The sequence below is a fragment of the Odocoileus virginianus genome, chromosome 5 (assembly GCF_023699985.2).
Source record: "Odocoileus virginianus isolate 20LAN1187 ecotype Illinois chromosome 5, Ovbor_1.2, whole genome shotgun sequence".
Taxonomy (NCBI): domain Eukaryota; kingdom Metazoa; phylum Chordata; class Mammalia; order Artiodactyla; family Cervidae; genus Odocoileus; species Odocoileus virginianus.
In genome coordinates this window covers 30,954,301-30,966,322 of record NC_069678.1, presented here as the reverse complement: position 1 = coordinate 30,966,322, position 12,022 = coordinate 30,954,301, and positions in this window count along the sequence as shown.

Sequence of the window (12,022 nt, the reverse complement as noted above, 5' to 3'; positions counted from 1 at the left end):
ATCTCATTAGAACTGATTCAAATGAATTCTTTTTAATGGCTGAGTAATATTCCATGGTGTATATGTACCACAGCTTCCTCATCCATTCGTCTGCTGATGGGCATCTGGGTTGCTTCCATGTCCTGGCTATTATAAACAGTGCTGCGATGAACATTGGGGTGCATGTGTCTCTTTCAGATCTGGTTTCCTTGGTGTGTATGCCCAGAAGTGGGATTGCTGGGTCATATGGCAGTTCTATTTCCAGCTTTTTAAGAAATCTCCACACTGTTTTCCATAGTGGCTGTACTAATTTGCATTCCCACCAACAGTGTAAGAGGGTTCCCTTTTCTCCACACCCTCTCCAGCATTTATTGCTTGTAGACTTTTGGATAGCAGCCATCCTGACTGGCGTATAATGGTACCTCATTGTGGTTTTGATTTGCATTTTGAATGCTGAGTTTTAAGCCAGGTTTTTCACTCTCCTCTTTCACCTTCATCAAGAAATTCTTTAGTTCCTCTTTGCTTTCTGCCATAAGGGTGGTGTCATCTGCATATTTGAGGTTATTGATATTTCTCCTTGCAATCTTGATTCCAGCTTGTGCTTCATCCAGCCTGGAATTTTGCATGATGTACTCTGTACATAAGTTAACTAAGCAGGGTAACAATATATAACCTTGAAGTACTCTTCACAATTTGGAGCCAGTCTGTTGTTTCATGTCCAATTCTAACTGTTGTTTCTTGACTTGCATACAGATTTCTCAGGAGGAGAGTAAGGTGGTCTGGTATTCCCATCTCTTTAAGAATTTTCCACAGTTTGTAGTGATCCACACAAAGACTTTAGTGTAGTCAATGAAGAAGCAGATGTTTTTCTGGAGTTCTTTTGCTTTTTCTATGATTCAACAGATGTTGGCAATTTGATCTCTGGTTCCTCTGCCTTTTCTAATCCAGCTTGAACATCTGGAAGTTCATAGTTCATGTATTGTTAAAGCCTAACTTGGAGAATTTTGAGCATTACTTTGCTAGTGTGTGAGATGAGTGCAATTGTGTGGTAGTTTGAACACTCTTTGACATTACCTTTCTTTGGAATTGAAATGAAAACTGACCTTTTCCAGTCCTGTGGCCCTTGCTGAGTTTTCCAAATTTCCTGGCATGTTGAGTGCAGCACTTTAACACAATCCATCTTTTAGGCTGGAATTCCATCACCTCCACTACCCTTGTTTATAGTGATGTTTCCTAAGGTCCACTTGATTTCACACTCCAAGATGTCTGGTTCTAGGTGAGTGATCACCCCATTGTGGTTATCTGTATCATTAAGATCTTTTTTGTGTAGTTCTTCTGTGTATTCTTGCCACCTCTTCTTATTATCTTTTGTTTCCATTAGGTCCATACCATTTCTGTCTTTTATTGTGCCCATCTTGCATGAAATGTTCCCTTCAGTTCAGTTCAGTTCAGTTCAGTCACTCAGTCGTGTCCAACTCTTTGTAACCCCATGAACCACAGCACACCAGGCCTCCCTGTCCATCACCAACTCCTGGAGCCTACCCAAACTCATGTCCATTGAGTTGGTGATGCCATCCAACCATCTCATCCTTTGTCATCCCCTTCTTCTCCTGCCCTCAATCTTTCCCAGCATCAGGGTGTTTTCAAATGAGTCGGCTCTTTGAATCAGCTGGCCAAAGTATTGGAGTTTCAGCTTCAACATCAGTACTTCCAATGAACACCCAGGACTGATCTCCTTCAGGATGGACTGGTTGGATCTCCTTGCAGTCCAAGGGACTCTCAAGAGTCTTCTCCAACACCACAGTTCAAAAGCATTAATTCTTTGGCACTCAGCTTTCTTTATAGTCCAACTCTCACATCCATACATGACCACTGGAAAAACCATAGCCTTGACTAAATGGACCTTTGTTGGCAAAGTAATGTCTCTGCTTTTTAATATGCTACCTAGTTTGGTCATAACTCTTTCCAAGGAGTAAGCATCTTTTAATTTCATGGCTGCAGTCACCATCTGCAGTGATTTGGGAGCCCCCCAAAATAAAGTCTGTCACTCTTTCTACTGTTTCCCCATCTATTTGCCATGAAGTGATGGGATCAGATGCCATTATAATGTTCCCTTGGTACCTCTAATTTTCTTGAAGAGATCTCTAGTCTTTCCCATTCTATTGTTTTCCTCTATTTCTTTGCATTATTCCCTTAGGAAGGCTTTCTTATCTTTCTTTGTTATTTTTTGGAACTCAGCATTCAGATGGGTGTATATCTTTCTTTTTTTCCTTTGCCTTTCTCTTCTCTTCTTTTCTTAGCTATTTATAATGGCTCCTCAGATAACCATTTTGCCTTTTTGCATTTCTTTTCTTGGGGATGGTTTTGATCACTGCCTCCTGTACAGTGTTACACACCTCCATCCATAGTTCTTCAGGCACTCTATCAGATTTAATCCCTTGAATCTATTTGTCACTTCCACTGTACAATCATAAAGGATTTGATTTAGGTCATACCTGAATGGCCTAGTGTTTCTTCAATTTAAGTCTGAATCTGGCAGTAAGGAGTTCATGATCTGAGCCACAGTCAGCTCTCAGTTTTGTTTTTGCTGACTGTATAGAGTTTTTCCTTCTTCAGCTGCGAAGAATATAATTAATCTGATATCAGTGTTGACCATCTGGTGATGTCTATGTGTACAGTCTTCTCTTGTGTTGTTGGAAAAGGGTGTTTGCTATGATCAGTGAGTTCTCTTGGCAAAATTCTGTTAGACTTTGCCCTGCTTCGTTTTGTACTCCAAGCCCAAATTTGCCTGTTGCTCCAGGTATCTCTTGACTTTCTACTTTGACATTCCAGTTCCCTGTGATTCCCTTATTCTGTGCCAATTATTGGTCTTCCAAGACTTTCACTGTGATCTCTAGAATTTAAGATTAGTTATCTGCAAAATCTCTGATAATCTCTACCTTCATTAAGCCCTTTTTTCATCTTTTTATTATGATATAAAACTGGCTTGGTTTGATAACACTCTTTCCATTGGAGTCCTGACAGATGATAACCAAGACATGCCACTGAACTTAAGTTGAGATTAAGGATCTTTCTTCTTCTCAGTGCCAATTCTCAAGCATTATTCTTCTCCACTGCTTCTCAGAGTCCATCTTCTTTAAGGTGGTGATAACTTCCGATGAGCTTACTTTATTCATTAATTATTTTGACACCTGATTTGATCTCTTCCTCTCCATTACTCCTACTTTTAACTTAATAGCTTGAATACCTTCGTGGACCTGACCTCTGGATTCTTTGACCTCTTTGCTCGTAACAATCATTGCCTCTGTCAAACCTTAGTCATTCCCTTTCACAGTCTTTCTCTAAAACTTGTCATCATCCAAACTATTCCTAACTGAAATTTTGGTATCAAGATTCCCTTTACTTTTTCTTAAAAGTTTTTTTTTTTTTTTTTTTTTGATGTGGACCATTTTTTTTTAAGTCTTTATTGAATTTGTTACAATACTTCTTGTGTTCTATGATTATGTTTATGTTTTTGATCCTGAAGCATGTCAGATCTCAGCTCCCTGACCAAAGATTGAAATTTCATCCCCTGTATTAGAAGGCAAAGTCTCAACCTCCAGGGAAGTCCCAAGATTCCCATTTTCTGACCACTAACCCCTTATGTTTTCTTCAGTTCACTTACTGTCTACAATCCAGATTTAATAGTTCTTTGATTCTGTCTTATTGCTACCATATACTGTATTCCAGATTCACTGTCACCTCCCGTGTCCTTATTTTTCTCCATCGTCCATACCTGGCAAACCCTGAAATTTGTTCATTCCAACATTACACCATGCAGAATTTGTACTGCTGAAGCCAAACCTGCTTGGGGCAAAATCAGTGACTTTTTTAGGAATGTGATTTCTTAAGATGTTCATTTCACACCATATTCTATATCTCAGGCTACTCACACATTTTTTTAATAGATAAAAGAAAACGGGAGGAGGGATTTCTGAAAGACACTCACCATCCTCTTTTTCAAACACTTTGTAACTTTCACCTGGGGTTTGCTTTGTTTCTCTGTGTTTTCTAACTTTCCCTCTGCTAGTTTACTTCTCTTCATATTTTTTGTTTAGTTCTTCTAGAATGTGGACTCCATGAAAGAAAGCAGGGATATTATTTGCTTTGTCATCACTGTATTCCTGAGGACCTAGAACAGTGCTTGGCATATACGGGGCAATCTGTTCCTTCCCTGGTGGTTCAGATTGTAAAGAATCTGCTAGTAATGCAGGAGACTGGGTTTGATCCCTGGGTTGGGAAGATCCCCTGGAGAAGGGAATGGCAACCTACTCCAGTATTCTTGCCTGGAGAATTTCATGGACAGAAGAGCCTAATGGGCTACAGTTCATGGGGTTGCAAAGAGTCAGACAAAACTGAGCCAGTAACACTTTCACTATCCGTCTATTCGTTTTGTCACCAACCTTAGCTGTGGAGGGGAAATAGACATGTTTATTTCCAGGAGTTCAAGTACAAATATTGGGACATGCAGAGTAAATAGAAGAGCCCAGAGCCTCAGCCAACAGCAGAAAGTCTGTGTAAGGCATAAAAAAAGCAATAGCGTCCATTTTTTAAAATGCCATGCAATAAGATTTCCTTGAGGTTCCTGCAAGGAAATATGTGCCTTGCAAAATGACCTGTGTTGGTTTACTTAGACTCATAAAACCTGGGCAAGCAAATATTTGGCCAGCAGGTCTACGGTTCTTTAACTACTCATTTATAGCCTAGAAATCATGACAAAAGGGAAGGACTTTTCAAGCCATCTATCCTGCCCCCTTCTGTTTTGCAGATGAAAAAACTTGGACCCTGGAAGTAAAGTCTCAGTCTCTAGATTACACTTTTATTTATAGAGGCAAAACCCAGGTGTCCTTGCTCCTGACTACTTCTTTTTTCTTCATGTTTCTTGTTGTTTAGTTGCTAAGTCGTGTCCTATTCTTTTGAAACCCCATGGACTGTAGCCTGCCAAGCTCCTCTTTCCATGGAATTTCCCAGGCAAGAAGACTGGAGTCGGTTGTCATTTCCTTCTCTAGGGGATCTTCCTGACCCAGGGATCGAACCCTTGCTCCTATACTGCAAGTGAATTCTTTATCCCTGAGTCACCAGGGGAGCCCATTTTCTTCATGGCATCCTACAACTGTTAAAATGTCTTCTAAGCAGTGTAGTGCAATGCTGAGCTACAATTCTTAAAACGGGTCTAAGTTACAAAAAAAATCTTGTATGTTGTTTAAGAACATGGGAACTTCAACACATAAATTTAAACTATTATGTTTTAAAGGGTGATTTCTTGTGTTTTAAGGGAAAAATATCTAAGCTAGTCATAGATATGCTAGTCAAATGAGAGAAAAATATTTTTATTGTTTTTATACAAAACTCTGGTCATGGTAAATCCTGACCATTACCACATTAAATATGTAATTTATTTATAGATCTAACACATTTTGGTTTAGAGTGATTTTCTCCCATCGAATCTGCTTTTTCTTCTTTCTCATGTTTTTATTTGTCCCTATCTATTGTAAGCTCATGAAATGCCCTCTCCAAGTCTCCCCTTACAATGTAAGCAGATGTTTCATAACAATTTTGGAACAGATGGAGACTTGAATATTTTCATCTCAATTTCTTAGTGTTGCTCATGTTGCAAATGAAGAATGGAGTTAGAATCATTTGAGGCCAGGAAGTCGGTGGGACAGTCTTATGGTACTGGTTTCTGAGGAAATCCCACTTAAAGCTGACTGGAGGCAGCTCCAAGAATGGTTAGGAAGTGTGTTTTGATGCTCAGGGGCTCTAATTCTCCTTCTAAAATCCAACAAGAGACAAAGAGAATTCCTCTTTTGAAGTTAGAGTCTTAGCCCCCAAGAGTGAATCTGAGTGGGTGAAGGGTGGGCAGAATGGATAAAGGGGAAGCAAAAGGTATAAGCTTTCCATTATAAAATAAGTCACAGGTGAAAACTCTAATTTGAAAAGACCGGTGCACCCCAGTGCTCATAGCAGTACTGCAGTAGCTAAGACATGGGAGCCACCTAAATGTTCACTGACAAGTGAAGAGATATAGAAGATGTGGTACATATATACAGAGGGAATATGTACATTGGTGAACTGAAGTGAAGTGGCTCAGTTGTGTCCGACTCTTTATGACCCCATGGACTGTAGCCTGTCAGGCTCCTCTGTCCATGGGATTCCTCAGGCAAGAATACTGGAGTGGGTTGCCATTTCCTTCTCCAGGGGATCTTCCTGACCCAGGGATCGAACCCAGGTCTCCGGCATTGCAGGCAGATGCTTTAACCTCTGAGCCACCAGGGAAGCCCTATGGTGATACATGATATATGTCTTTCTCTGACTTACTTCACTTAGTATAATAATCTCTAAGTCTATCCATGTTGCTACAAATGGCATTATATTATTCTTACTCAGCCATGAAAAGAATAATATAATGCCATTTGCAGCAACATGGATAGACCTAGAGATTATTATACTAAGTGAAATAAGTCAGAGAAAGACATATATCATGTATCACTTAACACATGAAATATAAAAAAATGATACAAACAAACTTATTTACAAAGTAGAAATAGACTCATAGACATAGAAAACAAACTTATGGTTACCAAAGGGGGGAGGAGGAGGGATAAATTAAGAATTTGGAATGAATACATGTATACATTGCTATACATAAAATTGATAAAGAACAAAAACCTAATGTATAGCACGGGAAACTATATTTAGTATTTTGTAATAACCTACAATGGAAAAGAATCTGAAAAGAATTATATATACACACACACATATATGTATGTGTGTTTATAACTGAATCACTTTGATGTACACCTGAAATGTTATGATTCAACTATACCTCAATAAAACATAAAATAAAATAAGTCATGGGGATGCAATGTACAGCATCAGTTCAGTTCAGTCACTCAGTCATGTCCGACTCTTTGCGACCCCATGAATCGCAGCACACCAGGCCTCCCTGTCCATCACCAACTCCTGGAGTTTAGTCAAACCTTAAATTGTTAGTCACTCAGTCGTGTCTGACTCTGCAACCCCATGGGGTATAGCCCCCTAGGCTCCTCTGCCCATGGAATTCTCCAAGAAAGAATACTGGAGTGGGTTGCCATTCCCTTCTCCAGAGAATCTCCCTGACCCAGGGATCAAACCTGGGTCTCCTGCATTGCAGGCAACATAGTCTCTGTAGCTAATAATACTGCATTGTGCATTTGAACATTGTTAAAAGAGTAGATTTTAAAATTTCTCATCACAAGAAAAAAATTTGTAACTATACATGGTGATGGATATTAACTAGATTTGTTGTGGTGATAGTCTCACAATATATACAAATATCGAATCCTTATGTTGTAAACTTGAAATTAATGTAGTGTTAAATGTCAATTATACCTCAATAGGAAACTAAAAATCAGTCTGAACAATGTGTTCCCATACTGTCTGCTCATGCTTCTGATTCTTCTCCACCTGAAGCAGATTCTGAAGGCTCAGCAAAAGTTGTTCCAGTACTTAGCCTTCAAAAATGGCCAGAAGTGGGAATTAGCAGAGAGTAGAGGGAAGTTATCCCAAACAGTAGAATGGAAATACACAAAGACACCTTTGGCTGTATGAAATGTTGAACTTAAATGCATGGGATAGTCAAAGCATAAATGATTAAAGCCTAAATTCTGTGATATGTACTTATGAAAGGGAAAGGAGAAATAATATTTATATTGGTAGTCTTCTTCCTATTATTATTTTGTCCAGTAATTAGTGCTAGGTTAAAAATTCAGTAAGTCACTCTTATCAGGTATATGTATTCATTAAATAGATATTTCTTAATGATAAGTAACAGGTTCCTCAAAATTTCAGAAGCCACAATAAATCCGTGATGAAGTAGAATTTAACCAATGATCCTTCCTGTAGTTTGTTTTCCAGAAAATGTCAAACTTATATCAGGTTGCTAAAATATATTTTATTTTCTTTCCTTCTATTTATTTGTTCTTGGCTATGCTGGATCTTCGCTGCTGTGTGGGCTTTTCTCTAGTTGTGGGTCGCAGGCATCTCATTGCAGTGGCTTCTCTTGTTGCAGAGCAAGGACTCTAGGGCACACGGGCTTCAGTAGTTGTGGCCGCCAAGCTCTAGAGCACAGGCTTAGTAGCTGTGGCATATGGGCTTAGTTGCCCTGGAGCACGTGGCATCTTCCCAGATCCTGCATTGAACCCTGCATGGTCTCTTGCAACGTCTCCTGCATTGGTAGGTGGATTCTTTACCACTGAGCCACCAAGGAATCCCACATTCTATTTTCTAATTATAGACAAAGATAATCAAGTGGCCTCTCAATTATGTGGAAGTTCTCTGATGCTGCTGCTGCTCCTGCTAAGTCGCTTCAGTCGTGTCTGACTCTGTGCAACCCCATAGACGGCAGCCCACCAGGCTCCGCCGTCCCTGGGATTCTCCAGGCAAGGACAATACGGTGCAGTTATTCTTCATTCTGACATGGGAATTACGTTCATCTTCATTTATATATCCCCAGGGCTAGCATGTGCCTTTATAGTGTTTCTCGGTAAACATCTTCTGAATTGAGCTGAATTTGGAAACTGTGACAGGCATTGTTAATTGCCTTCTTATTATCCATTCTCTTTTTCTTATACACATAATTCTGATTTATTTGGGGCAGTGATGTAGTCAGTTAAAATATTCAATCTTTCAGCTTTTTCAGTGAGATGTAACTGTAAGTCACTCCCTGGGACTTCTTGGAAAGCTCTTTAAAAGGGAATAATCTCCAATGGTTTTTTTGTCTGCCCCTTTGCCTTTCTCTGGTTTTCTTGCCTGAAATACAGATGTGATGTTTGGAGATGAAGCAGCTGTCCTATGATCATGAGGGTTAGTGACAAGCTATAGATGACAATCCCTTAAATTAGAAGAAATCTTGGTTTTCAAAGTTTTTCTAAAGTAGCTGAAACAGCTTTGAACTGCATATCCTTGGCTCTCACATTCGTTAAATCACTGTGAGAGATTCCTACTAATTAGGCCTAATTGAGTAACAGACATTGATTTTTTTTTTTTTTTTTTTTTTTTTTTAGCTATCCAGAGTACTTCTCAAAGTGGGGAGGAACTGACATTGCAAAATCTACTGAAGGGATCTTTTAGGTTCCCTTTTCATTCTGAGATGCCCTCCCAAAAAGGAATTGCTCCTCCTCTCACCTTGGTGAGTGTGGCTGCATAAAGAGCCACACTTACTACAAGGAATGTCACTCGCCTCTGATGTGTTAGAAAAAGTGAGGAACTTTAGCTCCTGAGAGGCCCATAACATAACAAATTGATTACTTGGAAGTCCTAAAATCGTTGCTACAAATGTGGTGGTTATGAACCCAGCTGAGAGAAGTACGCCTGAAACTCTCAGGGTCCAACCAGAGTAGCATTAGAAAGTGCTTAGAATTTTGAAATGGACAACGAGGGGATTGGTGAAGTTAGACTAGAAAGGATGGATAACACAGAAACAAAATCTTAATATTGGAGGTCACCTTAATTGTCACCCAGTTAGATATCTCATAGAAGCAAAACCTGACTTCTACCACATTTTTAGGAGGTGTCACCAACCTCGCTTGACAACCTGCAGTGACTAAGAGTTGATGAATTCCTAAGGGGACCCATTCCACTGCTGAAAAGATTTAGTAACTAGAATGTCCTTCTTCACAGTGAGCTTAATAGGGTTGTATTTAAGTATTATTACATATCACTTTGCTGTTTATATATAAAGAGATTTCACACAATCACTTCTGATTTGGTAATCATAAAACCATGTGAATTACTTGAAATGATACTATTATCCCTGTTTGAGCATGTATAAATGAAGTGCAGAGAGGCTACCTAAGCTTGTACAAAGTATACTTCCTACATAAAGTAGTGGATTTGTATTTAAGACTAATGAGATCCAAGTCAAGATCTCTTTCAAGTTGTTAATTTGTCCATTCGGTGTTGATTTACTGAGCCCCCTACTATCTACTGGTCACTGTATTAAGTGCTGAGGATCTACTGGTGAATAGGACACACACTCCTGATCTTCTTGCTGCTAATAATCTAGTAATTACTACCAAAAACTCTACACTTAGCCTTTGATATAACACAGTGCAGCAAGTATATCCTTCCTCTGCACATCAGTCATTCAATTGTCCATGACCTTCGTATGTCTCTTATACAAACTAAATATCCAATTCTTTCAACAGCTCCTACCAGGCTAGGGATTTTGAAGTCATTTATCGCCCTATCACTTTCTTCTAGACACCCTCTATTTTGTCAGTCTCTCACATAAGGCCTAGACTCTTGAACTGACACCTCTGCTTCCAATATGGTCTTAGAGACCATGGCCTCAGGCGACTTGAAGCTTGAATGCTGTCTTGATTGAGTGCACATTGAGTGTATCAATATCTATTTTGGTTTCCCATGGCACTGCCGGCATATGTACACATTGTGATTCACTAAAACCATCAGACAATCTTCCTATGATGACCATCAAGGCAAATCTCTTCCATATTTTACTCAAGACTTTGATGTTCTACATTTAAATGTGGGACTTTAATGCATTCCATTAAATTTCACTTCATCATCTGGACAATTGTTACATCTTTTTGGATCATCCTCATCTTGATTCTAAGGTTAGCTATCTTTCTCTTACATTATGAATGCTAAGCAATCACATCTTCTATGTTAATGATAAAAATGTTGAACTGAACAATTTCAGATACAGAATACAGTAATGCTCTCTCCAGTCTCAATATATTATCTTTATATTTGAATTTCTGTTCAATCATTCGTTGTGTAAATTTTAATGAATACCTTATTCTAGTCTAGATGTGATAATGGAAAATGAAACTATTTGAGGTTTGTTGGTTAGGAACAATCAACATGTTAAGAGGTAAACGCAGCATGACAAGTGCTTGACGGCCAGTGTGCTCTAGTGGAGAGGTCACAGAAGAGAATACAGTCAGCTCAACCTGGGAGGAGCAGGTAGGACCTGAAATGGCATCCAACTCAAAGATACCATGAGGGACTTTTGCTGAAACAACTATGGACTAATTCAATAGACTAGATATTTCCCCAATGTTCCAAGTTTAGAACCCTATTTAAGTGTGAAACAGAAGTTTTTTGCAATAACTTGTTCTTGGTGATCCCATTTGGGGATCCTATTATTTCCTTTTATCTTTACATTCCAGAGAATTACCTTGAAATTCCATAATTCCCTTTCTATCTCTTCTGAGCTAAGCAGTCAACCTACATATTCTGATCATCTTCTTCCATGACATGAGCTTGTAAAGGACCTGTAGAGTACCTGCTCATCAGCTAATTTTGCATGAAGCTACTTTTCTGATCCTTAGCTATTTGGCAGATAAAGTCACATTTACATGTTATTACAGTCACTAGCCGCTTCCACTTCTTCTCCCTCCTCATCCTTGAATGGGAGCCTCATCTGCACCCAAGAAGAGGTCCAGAACCTCTCCAGCCATGAGGAACAGTTATTAGCTCCAAATCTCAGTTATGGTCTTCCTCTGTCAAAAGGCACAGGGCTGTTTATTGTACACATCCCTTGGAGTCTGTGAGCTTTGGAATTTTTTTTTTTTTGTAGAATACAACATTTTTTCTCACGCAGTAGTTACATATTATTGCTAACATTTTGGAAGTTTCTTTCCCAAATTTTAATTTAAACTATTTTTGGTAACTGCTAAGTGTAAAAACATGCATTAGACTTTGGGAAGGGAGAAGTAGATACAATGATGAACAAGAACTGGTCTGAGACCATGGTAGGAACTGATGATCCGATGAAGGAGAAAGACCTGCACATGTATAATACAAGGAAGTGGTTGTTCTGGTTTCTTTATGATGGGTAAATGTTTTGCAAAGACTGAAGTACATGTGTGCAAGGCAAAAACAGCTATTTAAAAATACTTTTTAAAAAGTCATTTCTTTAGAGGGGAAATAAAGAGCATAAAATTATTGTCCTCATCTCATATAAGAGAAACACATTATTTTTCATGTTTTAACCTTT